The sequence below is a fragment of the Chlorocebus sabaeus genome, chromosome 9, assembly GCF_047675955.1.
Source record: "Chlorocebus sabaeus isolate Y175 chromosome 9, mChlSab1.0.hap1, whole genome shotgun sequence".
In the NCBI taxonomy this organism is placed as follows: Eukaryota; Metazoa; Chordata; class Mammalia; order Primates; family Cercopithecidae; genus Chlorocebus; species Chlorocebus sabaeus.
Genome location: NC_132912.1, coordinates 84183016 through 84195776, shown reverse-complemented (window position 1 = coordinate 84195776; position 12761 = coordinate 84183016). Strand labels below are relative to the sequence as shown.

At 33.3% G+C, this 12761-nt stretch overlaps 1 long non-coding RNA gene across 3 annotated transcripts in view; it reads left to right on the top strand.

The window, feature by feature from the left end:
• The window catches only part of LOC119627935 (uncharacterized), a 244881-nt gene that overhangs the window by 67991 nt on the left and 164129 nt on the right, over positions 1 to 12761 (top strand). For 2 of the 3 annotated variants that reach the window (XR_012093996.1, XR_012093997.1), the window contains exon 2: positions 5048 to 5169. This is a non-coding gene — a long non-coding RNA (uncharacterized lncRNA). Of the gene's footprint in view, positions 1 to 5047; positions 5170 to 9774; positions 9897 to 12761 lie in introns of those variants that run through there. The other variant, XR_012093995.1, reaches the window with a different exon arrangement.

Here is a 12761-nt window from a genome sequence, read left to right as displayed (position 1 = left end):
ATTCTTCTAAAACATAGAAAAAATTGTCAATATAAAAACGCAAGAAATAAGATTTTAATCATTTCTGTCATTCAAAATATGATTCATTCTTTCTTATACAACTACCTTTGTCAGCATTCTTGCCATTGGACTGTCTAGCTCTTGAGTCTGTTATATCATGGCTTGTTGTTACAGAAGGTAAAGTTTGGAATAAAGAAGCAGTTACGTAGAGCAATATTAGAAAATCCTTGAGTTTCCCTTAAAAACTCAGGGATGTCTTCTACATGTTTTTTATTTCATATAGATTAAGTTTGAGAGTTGTATAATAATTTCATGAGTATATCATTCAGAGAGCCCTTTGAAGGCCTATTTAATCCAACTAAGACTATTTTTTTTCTTGTTTTAATACCATTAAACTTATTCTGTCTTTGATAATAACTGAGGAAAGAGAGAAAGACATTCCATATAATACATCAGATGCGTAAGTGCTTTGGATAGTCATAAGCCTTTCCTCCTATAGCTTCCTAATTAGAAATGCCTGCTCTTTGAAGTTTTCTTAAGCTTTCCAACTTGCTCCTTCCATTTTATAAGAATAATAGTCTATTTAGGAAGACTATTATCAAATAAAAATCAGAACCATCAGTGGATACCTATTTTAGCCTTGGGATTTATATCACAATTCCCTAAGACTTTATATTTCCAGAAAAGAAATTCAAACTAAAGGTCACAATTACAATTATTATGGTAATTCTGATAAGATGTGCATTTTAACTAAAAGAAGTTCCCACTATTTTTTTTCTTCTTCCAACTTTTCAGTAATCCTTGGGACTGTAGTAGGAGGGTACAATACTCTTATGGTGTATTTTTAGTTTAAAATCTGAGTATATATAATTACCACTTGGTAGATATTGTCCAAAATCACTTTTGAATCCAAGTGTTTTTACCCTCATAGAATTTTTTTTTTAAAGGAGTATTTGCTTGTTTCTATTATACTGTAACTATTGGAGCTACTAGGAGATCTTTTAAATTTCACTAACAAGTAGGCAGAATGAGGAGTAACTGAAGCGTTGATGGGCTTAAAGAAAATAAATAACCTAACAAAGCCACCAGGTTAATGGCAAAACCAACAGCAGGAACCAAGTCACTTTACTTGAGATTAGTGGATACCAAAATGTGCTTTCTCTGAAGCAGCACTTTACAAGGAAATATGAAAATCCACCTTTGTTGTCCTTCAGCTAAAGGGAATAAAATTGTGTACTTTCCGTAATTTTAACCTTGTTATAACAGATGCTACATGAACTCAAGTGTAACTCTGACTGCCTTGAGAGCTGAATAAAATGCATCCCACCATCCATTGCTGCTGCATTAGGGCATTAAAAAGAGAGACAGAAGGAAGAGGAGAGAGAGGCACAAGTTCAACAGTGTGAGGGACTCGGACACAATGGGAGGGAGAAAGAAATAAATGTCTGAATGTCATTGAAAGAACAGAAAATGAAGGCATATGTAAGAGGCCTGCTAAAGCTATGGGACCTCAGAAGCCTATTTGTAAGAAATACAATTTAGAACAGGGAACTTGTAATATAGTACCTGACCTTTATTTCCTTTCTTGCCTCAAACTTGTCAAAACCTTTGATCGATTTTTCTATGAACATGAATTACTGCTACAATATTTAGTTTAACTACATGAATTTCTTAAAGCAGTAATACAGTGCTACAGCATAGCTTAACATTGTTTAAGTAATATTGCTTATATTTAAGTCATTTCTAAGGGACCTATGCAAACACAGTCTGGAGATCTATTTATGATGTATTTCCAAGGCTAAAAACAAACAAAAAAAATGCTATTAATGCATAAACAATCAAAAAGCCATGCATTGTGGTTTTACAGGGACTTCTATTTCTAAAGATGATTGTTGCATGAGGGTCTCTGCCTTTATGAAGGGAAATGTGTAGATTTTAACTAACTCTGTATTATAATGTTTATGTTTTGAAAAAGAAAATCATGTTTCTGCACTAAAAAATAAATTCTCAATCAAACCTTTAAACTTAACATTTAGAACAGGGACAGACACTTCTTTTTTTTAATTAATTAATTAATTATTATTATACTTTAAGTTCTAGGGTACATGTGCATAACGCGCAGGTTTGTTCCATATGTATACGTGTGCCATGTTGGTGTGCTGCACCCATCAACTCGATTTTTTTAAATTAATTAATTTATTATTATTATTGTTATACTTTAAGTTCTAGGGTACATGTGCATAACGTGCAGGTTTGTTACATATGTATACTAGGGACAGACACTTCTTTTGTTTCCTAAGTGTTCTGTTGTTCTTGCTGTTTAGTTTTAAATAATTTTTTAGAAGTTTTATTGATGTGTAATTAATATAAAAATTGTATACCTTTAATATATTCACCTTGATGAGTTTGGATATGTGTGCATACACCAATACCATCATCACAACCAAGGTATTGAACATACTTATTCACTTCCAAAAATTTTCTTCTGTTATTTTTTAGTGGTGGTAGTATATTTTTAAGAATTCAGCCTTTGAGCAGGGTACTAAGGACCTTCAACAGCAAATGAGAAAGTAAATGAACTAAGTCCATATAAAGGGTTAGATCTCAGTGAGATATTCAAGTTATGACCAAATCCTCAAGAGGCTTGTAAACTGACTGTGGGTTTCCAGTTTGATTATCCATAGATAAGCCTTCATTTGCTCATTCACCTATTCATTTATATATCTACTCATTCATTCTCAAGAAGAGGTATTTGTCCATATCTCACTATGTGGATGAACAGGTGGTCAGTTCTCACTTCTTTTGCCGTTAAGTGTACTAAAATGTTCACCCTTGAGCTCCAGGATGATATTTTCTCTCACTTTGCTTCATTACCAAGGTGGCTATCAAGATTCCCTCCCCTACCTTCTTTTTTCCTTTTTTTTTAATGTTTAAGAGCTGGAGTTAATTTCTTGACTCCTTTAGTAGCACATGAAGATATATACCACTCAAGGCCTGTTGGATTAAACTGTTAAATTTGTCAGCTAGCTAATGTTTTCTCAGAAGCAGATAAATTAAACAGATTGAATTGTTGAAATTATTTCAAAGACAAACAATCATCGAATGGAAATAAACTACAGAAAGTAGGGAACTTGAGTAACTAAATCTCCTAGGAAATATTTACAGCAGATGGTAAAGTATCCAGTCTCGTTTTTATAAATGAATTTCAAAGAATCTCAGAGCAGCTTTACAAAATTTTACTGCACTAACAAATGGCAGCCAACCTCTGTAGTGAACACAAAATACTCTACCATCCTTTCTACCTCCTTAAATTAAGCCAATTTATGCTTACACAGAAAATTTGTCTGTGGAAAACACTGCTTAGAATATGCAAGCACATTAATCTGGAAGCCACAAGAGAAGCTTGCTTCAGAAAACTTCTTAATATTTTTCTTGTAAGTTATTCTTTTACGCTGATCACATTACAGTATTACCAAGTTATCATAATGTATTTTCTTTACTCCCAGAGCAAGATAAGACTCTAGTTGTTGCTAGGAACTATGCATTGTCTAAATATGCGTTCACATTCTCCAACAGTGATTCTGGAATCGTACCCACAAATGAGATCACTGCTGTCAGATCACTGGGATTAAGACTCAACCTCTCTACTACTACTACTAATTCTATCATTATTTTCTGCAATATTGGGTCATAGAACCAACAAAGAATATATTACTGGGTTAGACATATGTATTTACTTACGCAATTAGTAATACAATTCTTCACTCATTCCTAGATTTGAATCCCAGGTGCTCTGCATAGCAGCTGTATAGTCTTGGACAAGTTGCACTTCAATGTTCTTATGTGGTAAATGTAAAATTACTTAACTCAGAGCTATGAGGTCAGTTTTATCTGAGAGAATCCAGAAAAAAAAATACTTAGTACACATTTCCTAGCATTCAACATGCATAATAGGTACTCAAGAAAATTTCAGATCTCTGTACGTGATTAATATTTGAGTATTTAATATGTTAAATACTCAAACTGACTATAATGTCTGAAAATGCATGTCTTTAGGTGACTGTACCTCTCATTGCACTTGGTATAGTGTTGTGAATATATTTGTCATTTGTATGTTCTTTCTACCATGCAATTCTTCCACTCCAATTAGCATACTGTATTGGAAAACAATTGAGTGCTTGCTTTATGTTTTACTAAATTTATACGGAACTACATTGATACTTCCTTGCCTTCAGATGCTGGGACTCACTGGCTGCTTTCTAGTTCTCAGGAATCTCTACGTAACTCTGTCCTTTACACTTGCCCTGCACCATCATCCTCAGCCCTAGACAAAGACAACATCATTTTTTAAAACCTTCAAATATATCTGCAATTCACTGTATGAATGTTCTCATTCTATCAAAACCCTGGACCTCACTAACTCAATGGAGCAATATAGGATGATAAAGTAGTTTATATGAAAGTCATAGCAAGCTTGCTTTGGTTATTCATCCAAACGTATGTTTTCAAAGGATGAGGCTTTTTTTCTGAAACAAATAAAATTATAATTTGAAATTTCAAATAATGTGACTAATAGATTATGAATTCATTTCCAAATATAGAAATAATTAAAACACTGGGGCTATAGAAAAGTGAGTGCTGTATCTATTATTTTCTTACATTAATTTTATCCTAGCTGCCAGAATTTAGTATTTTTATTATCAACTGAGAGATTTAAGGCTATTATAATTTTCCTATCTTGATTTTCCTCTTCTATTTATAACTCACTTAAAGTAATTTGATAGTATACACTGTGATGTGTCCCCATGTATCAAACATTTAAAAAATGTATTTGAAACCAAGGCAAAGATAGATTTTACTAATACCACAGAGGTATAATCTGCTGCTATTTCTTGATCAGAAGTAAACAAGTTGACTTCAAAGCAGTTGATCTAATTTTCTTCACCATTCATTCAATGGTATTTTTTGTTTATTACAGAATATATTGAATTCAATAACAATAAGTCCTTTTCTTTTCTTCTTCTTCTTCTTTTTTTTTTTTTTTCAGAAATGGTTTCTCTCTGTTGCTGAGGCTGGAGTGCAGTAGCATGATCTCGATTCACTGCAACCTCTGCCTCCTGGGCTCAAGAAATCCTTCTACCTCAGCCTCCTGAGTAGCTGGGACTACAGGTGAGCACCACCATGTCCACCTATATAGTTTTTGTATTTTTTATATATATATATATATTTTTTTTTTTGTAGAGATGGGGTTTCGCTGTGTTGCCTCGGCTGGTCTCAAACGCCTGGGCTTACACCATTCTCCCCCCTCAGCCTCCCAAAATTCTGGGATTACAGGTGTAAGCCACTGCACCCGGCTGAGAAGACTTTTTATTATAAATTGTTCCTATTGTTTTATTTATTTGGTTTGCTTGTTGGTTTTCAAGGTAAGTTTGACATATAAGGTGGTATAATGTTTAAAGGTCAAGTTATAGAGATAGCTTGATTGAAGTTCAAATCCAGAACCAAGTTACTTACACTCTCTAAGGACCTGTTTTTTCCTTTATAAAATTAAAATAAAGTGGATAGCCACTTCATAGGTTTGTAATAAGAATTAATATAATAATGCTGTCACACAGTTGCAAAGAGACACTAAAACTTGGCCCTGCCAAAAAATATTAGCTATTGCCATTAGAATTGTTCTCCTTAATACCTAAGGCATTTGCTGACAATCAGGTTACTCATCATGTCCTTCCAGGAAAAACAATAAATAAATAAATAAATGTTTAAAACTTTGGAACTACTTTTAAAACTTAATTTTCAGACCTGACATAACACAGCTGAGGAAGAAAGATGTTAGATGATTGGGGACAGATGTAGAGATCATTAATGGTATAATAGTGTGAGAATGTGAAGCACGATAGGATATGATATTAGTCATACAGATTGTAAATACATGTCAAAACTATATTTATCATTCATTTAAGTAAAATTCAACCTTGTTTTCTTCAAAGAAGAAATTATACCTTTCACTCTACCTATTTAACTCTGGAAAATTTTACAAATTGAGCATGGCATTTTTCAGTATGAATTCCTGTATTTCAGCTACCCTCCTAACTTTGCCTTTGGCATGATGAGCAGAAAAAAAAAAAAAAAGAAACACAATAATTAGTTCTGGAATATGAAAAGTGTCCATGAAGAGGAGTAGTCTTGAGAAGTAGGGAACAGGATGAAGTCATTAGGGGACAGAAGGGTAGGAGGGAGTGGGACTAGACAAGCACTGAACTCTGCATGCACACATAGCAGTCTAAAATAGTCATCCAGCATACAGACTCTAGGTCAAGATAACCAAGATGAATTATAACTTCTCCACAAGCAACATGACTTTGGGTAAAATATTTAACTTTTCTGTGTCTTAGTTTCTTCAACTGATAAATAAAAATGATGGTCATAACTACTTCATAAAATTGTGATAACTAAACTGATTAATACATGTGATGAATAGTGCGTGGCATTTAGCTTAACAATAAGACATTTCATGAAAATATTAGCTACTTTTGTTAGCTAGCAGCTCACAATTGTGCCTAAAGCTGACCCCATATCTAGGATTAGGTTTTGAAAGAATTCATCATCATCAGAAGTAGGTCTGGAAGTTATAAAGGAAAGCTTAAAGAAACAGAAATAGGTGTTGCACATATCAGAAAGCCAAAACTGAGCACAGGGAGATGGCACATATTCCCTTTGGGCATGTAATTCAGTTCCCTGATACAGTATACTGTCTTTGTTACAAAGTTCCCAAGGCAAACTTTTTAATAATTGTGATCCCACTCAATAGTCATGTTCACTTACTTTATAGGTACATTTGTGGCATATTTTACAATGTGAGGTTGAGTGCATTTCACTTAAAAACCAAAGGCATATAATGACAATATGTTATGGAGGAAAATTATTGATTTTTGTAAATAGGCAGATCTTGTTTTTATTCTAGTTCCATCACTTACTAACTTTGTGATATGGACAATTTATATCCTATCTGAGCCTGTGTTTCCTCTACAGTATGAGATAATTTCTACTTTGAAGTATTGTTATGAGGGTTAAATATAAATTATTTTCTTGTTTATGATGTTGGTATATACTACTTCCATGCATGATAGTTAATTTTATGAATAAGATTTTAATAGTAAGCCATAGAAAAATATAATGTAAGACTGATTCTTAGAATCTATCAAAACAGGTTGTAAAAATGACTTAAAGAAACATCTAGCATGGCAGTGACTAACATTTTGAAAAGCTTTATTTTTCCATTGAGAACCATAGCCCAACACAGTGTCTGTGCTTCAGTGTTCCTCTTGTCAGGAAGGATAATATCTATGATGCATTGACTAACTCTAATGAAAATTTTTATTCTTAAGACACAAAATATTTTCCAGCACAGTACATAAGGTCTTTGTGCTCATGTCAGCATTGGAGATAAATTTCTGGGAAAGAAGTAGAGAAACTGCTCATTTCTATAGACATCAAAACACCAAAGTAAAAGTGAAAATAAAGGAACACAAAAGACTTTTTCTTTTTAAATGCCTAAGCTGAAAAGTATACCTACCAGGAAACATCCAACTCACGAATTACTTTAAATATGTTTTCGAAACAGTGTGCTTGTTTTATAACAACAGATTCATGCTATTTACCTGATATTCCCCAGTGGTTGCTCTGTGGAGCTCAGTACCATCCTTGGAGACCATAGGCAATAAAAAGCACTTCTTCTGCACCAGTAAGACAAAAACAAACTGACTACTTCTCACGTAAGCCTTGGAGGGCTTCCCTCAGTGGGCTTAGTGATCAGCAAATCATGTCAAATAAGCCTTTTTGTTATTTTTGACATAATAGTGTTCCTGGCAGGCAGTACTTAAGAATTCCCTGGTTATTAGCCTTAACATAAATTCAATATACTCTCTTTTATTAAAAGTCAAGCTGTTTATTCACAGTAGTTCTTAGGTCTACATTTCATTTTACACATATATGTGGATGTAATAGCTTTTTCCTTAGAACTTTTAAAAAACAGAATTCAGTAAAAGTCCTATTTTTATATTTTCTATGTGCCAAGAACAGATAATGTGAGCCAAATTTGAATTGAGGAGCTGAAATTAGGAGGAATTGAAAAACACCTGAAATAAATGTTCAAGTAATGAAGGGGAAAGTTTACTTTAGAATTAGTGTATCAAAAATGAGAAAATTGGCTGGGCACCCTGGCTCACACCTGTAATCCCAGCACTTTGGGAGGCTGAGGCATGCGGATCCCCTGAGGTCAGGAGTTCGAGACTTACCTGGCCAACATGGTGAAACCCTGTCTCTACTAAAAATGCAAAAATTAGCTAGACATGGTGGCACATGCCTGTGGTCCCAGCTACTCGGGAGGCTGAGGCAGGAGAATTGCTTGAACCCGGAAGGCGGAGGTTGCAGTGAGCTGAGATCATGCCACTGCACTCCAACCTGGGCAGCAGAGTGGGACTCCATAAAAAAAAAGAAAAAAGTAAATAAATAAATGAATAAGTAAGTAAAATTTTTAAAAAGTCATTGTTTATTTTTTTTAAAATAATAATTTCAAAATGTATACATGTAAAATGTAACTGGGAATACTTTGTATCTATTTGTAGCCCAAGATTAAGTTTATTCTCAATTGCTAGGAGGTTTGCATAATAGAGTACATATTTACTTTAATCTGTACGACAAAAAGCCTCATTGTCATTGTGACCATGTTGTCATTATCACACTCGAATCTCCTGATTATAACCTGCACAGATGGTCTATCTACAGGGCTCTGAGATAAGAAACTTGCTGTCAGTCTACAGAGGAAGCTGTTTTCACTTCCAGATAGTTCTGAATATTTGACAGTATTTGCTGATTTAGAGTCAAATTATGTCTTGCTGTAACATCCATAATTTCTGAACTTACATTTGAGATAAACCAAGATTAGACTAAACCATGCCTTCAAATGACGGACTCTCAAAAATATGATGCAGTTTATGTGCCAAAACTATCCTATCTTGCCATTTTCCTCTATTCTTTAGGAAAAACGTGGCCCTAGTTTTGTTAGCCACACTTGACAATATTATTTTAAACCACTATATCATTTGGATGTCCTATATTTGAACACTCTTTAGTGTCTTCCTGTTAAAATATGTATAAAAACTGCATGTCCTGTATAGTATACCTGGAGAAAAACATAACTCTCATTAACCTTGTCCAGACATTAAACTTATAAGAGAAAATCTTTATTTTCCTTATAGCCAAATTACTCTGCTAAATTGTTTTTAGGCATGATTAATAAACCTTTACTGTAAAGGGAAAGGGTCTAAGATTTTAGGTTTTGTGGGCCATATAATCTCTATACAACTATTCGTCTCTGCTGTTGCAGTGAGAAAACATTTATAGACAATACACAAATGAATGAGTGTGTCCATGCTGCAATAAAACTTTATTTCCAAAACCAGTCTGTTGGCTGGATAAGGCTTGCAGGCCATAATTTGCCAACCCTTGGTTTACAGCCTAGCTAGATAAACACTGCTTGTTGTAGTAAAACCTTGCTTTTTAAAACATATATCTCTCATCCTAGCATTGTCATTATGTGTATATGTGGTTTATTGTTAAATATGTAATATTTAAGGGTCTTTCCTATTTAGTTCTATTGACTAAAAGCTGTTCCATAATTATAATGCGCAGACTCTATATAGGTTTTTATTTTGCCATTCAACCTATTAGATAATCCTTATAATTCTGTTTTATTTTTCATGTGTTTGACAGATGAACATGTCTACAGCACTGATGAAAATGTTACCAGAATATAAACAAAAATGAATTTTTCAGGTTAAAACCATTTTATTTGTTAGTAATATATATATATTAACCATTAAATAATTTACCAAATTATTCCATTACCTAATCCGTATTGCTTCGTCTTGTCTAAAAGAATATAGTAAGGTACATTACCAAATACATACTTCTGACTTCAGTGGGCATTTAATGTATTATTAGAGGATCCTGATATCTGTATTTTTTAAAGAAATTAGATTCATTCCTAATGATTATACTTTCTTCATCTAACACTATAATATTAACAACATTTGGAAAAAAGTCTAATAATTAACAGTAGATTTATAGAGCATTTTTCAATAATTTTCTAAAATTATCTGAAAAATTTGGCCAGAATCACTGTAAAATTCACATCTGAGCTTATGGAAGCCAACTTTATTCCACTCTAAAATGACAAAATTTTATATTTTTAATTTTATCTTTTAAAGTGTTTTAACATAAGGGTAGTGGAAGACCTTACTAAAGGTAGCTTAGATAGTAACAGATCTGTCATCTCAGTTAGCACAAAGGCCATAGATGGGGCAGATCCACAGGATGCAAAACCTTTCCTTTTTCTCACCTCATAGTAGCCATATGTCTACTGCAATTCTCTGGTTTCATGTGCTTACGAAATGCCCTTTAGTTAAAAATAAAAAGAAAGAGAAAGAGAGAAAGAAAGAAAGAAAGAGAAAGAAGAAGGAAAAAACATAGAGAAAGAAAATAATTTATTCATGTGTTTATTTAAATTAAGAAAGACGTGCATTTTCCTAGACATCCCTGTGATGACTAATTTCATGTGTCAGTTTTACTGGACTAAGGGTTGCTCACATAGCTGATAAAACATTATTTCTGAGAGTATCTGTGTTTCCAGAGAAATTAGCATTTGAATAGGTAGACTGAGTAAAGAAGATTATCCTCACCAATATCTATGGGCATCCTTCAATCTATTCAGAGCCTAAATAGAACAAAAAGGCAGAGGAAGGTTGAATTTAATCTGTCTTCTTGAGCTGAAACATCAATCTTCTCTTGTCCTCCAATATTGGAACACCTGTTTCTCAAGCTTTTTGGCTTAGGTTGAACTATATCATCAACTAGGCCTCCATCTTGCAGGCAGGAGATTGTGGAACTTCACAGCCTCAACATCCTTGTGAGCCAATTCCTCCCAAGAATTATCTTCCTCTAGCTATCTCTATCTCTATCTTTATCTCTATCTCTATCTCTATCTCTGTCTCTGTCTCTATCTCTATCTCTATCTCTATCTCTATCTCTATCTCTACCTCATCTGCCCGTGTATCTCTGTCTCATCTATATCTATCTCTATTATCTGTATCTTTATCTCCTCTATCTCTATGTCTACCCTTATGTCTACATCTATCTTAGTTATCTATCTCAGTTATGGTTCTGTTTCTCCGTAGAACCTTAACAAATATAGTCCCCTAATAGGCCTTATCTTACAACTCACTTGTTAGCTTATCATGATTATAACCAAGTTCTTGACTTCAAAGGAATATTAAATAATATATTTGTGTATATATATTATTTACACTAAGATTTGGCTAGCCAACCTCCTCAAGCCAAATCTGGCCCCCCACCTCACTTAGTATAGCAAGCAAACTAAATGTAGATTATACATTTTTTATTCATTGAAAAAGACCCAAAGAATAACTTATCATGACATGCTAAAATTATATTAAATTTAAATTTTGATATACAAATAACATTTTATTAGAACACAATTATATTTATTCATTTACATTTATATTCTTTGTCTATGGCTACTTTTACACTAATGCAGCAGAGTTTGTTAGTTGAGAGAGAAACTGGCTGACAAAGACCAATATTTTTACAATATGACCCTTTACCAAAAAAAAAAAATAATTGACCCTTGGTTTAGACTGATCAATAATCCTATGGGAGGATTTTATTGATTTTCATTTGTAGCCAACCAAGCACTTTTTTTTTCTTGGCTAGGATAAATTTAGAAAATCTATGTCCTTCCTTAAAACAGGCTCACATACTTGAAAGTCTGATTCTCTCATAGCTATATTTTTTTCTCTGCTGTTAAAATTTGAGGTCATTCTCTTCAGAAATAAAGAGAGTAATGAAATAGAAACTAAGCAGTCCCATTTTTCTTTTGTCATTTATGAGGGCCTATACCACCTAGTGGTGGTTTAGTATGTATTAACAACCATGTCACTAAGAAAAACTGCTGTATTTTTAGTTTGCTTAATTTAGTGGTGTTGAATATTTCCTCTGTGACCAATTTTGGCCTATGAACATGATTTCTTTGAATTCAAAGTTGGGAGGAGATGAGCACTGTGTGCTCCTATGAGGAGTTCCATCTGGTTCAAACATAAACACTATTAATATCACTTTGCTCTAGACATGTGATTCTCCTTGATAATGCTCCTTGCATTACCACAGTATAAAAGTTACAATCCTTATTATTTTTTAAAAACTCAATTTATATAGGACTCTTGATAATATTTTAATGTATACACATTTTATAATGATTTTTATTGATACTGTTGTTTCTTCTTTTATACATTTTTTGTTGTCCTTTTTGTTTATTTATATAGTCAGTTTTCACATTAAATGGGAGAAAAACTGGCATTGCTCAATTCACACCCAGGGAAATTCTGTGTGCCAGATAACATATTATATTTCTTTTAATGCTCTAAACAATGTTATGAGGTAAGTGTTATCTCTGATTTGCACATGAAGAAATATATTCCCAGATTAATAAATTATCCAGTTTCACATAGGGAATAAATTGTAGCACAGGAGTTCTAGATAGATCCATCTGTATGACTTCACAGAGTGAAATGGACAGATAATAATTCACTTTCCAGGACAAATCGCAGGACAATGGATATCAGAAGAAATGATGAGACCAGGATAACATTGGACGTTTTGTATATAAAAAACTAATTTGGGCA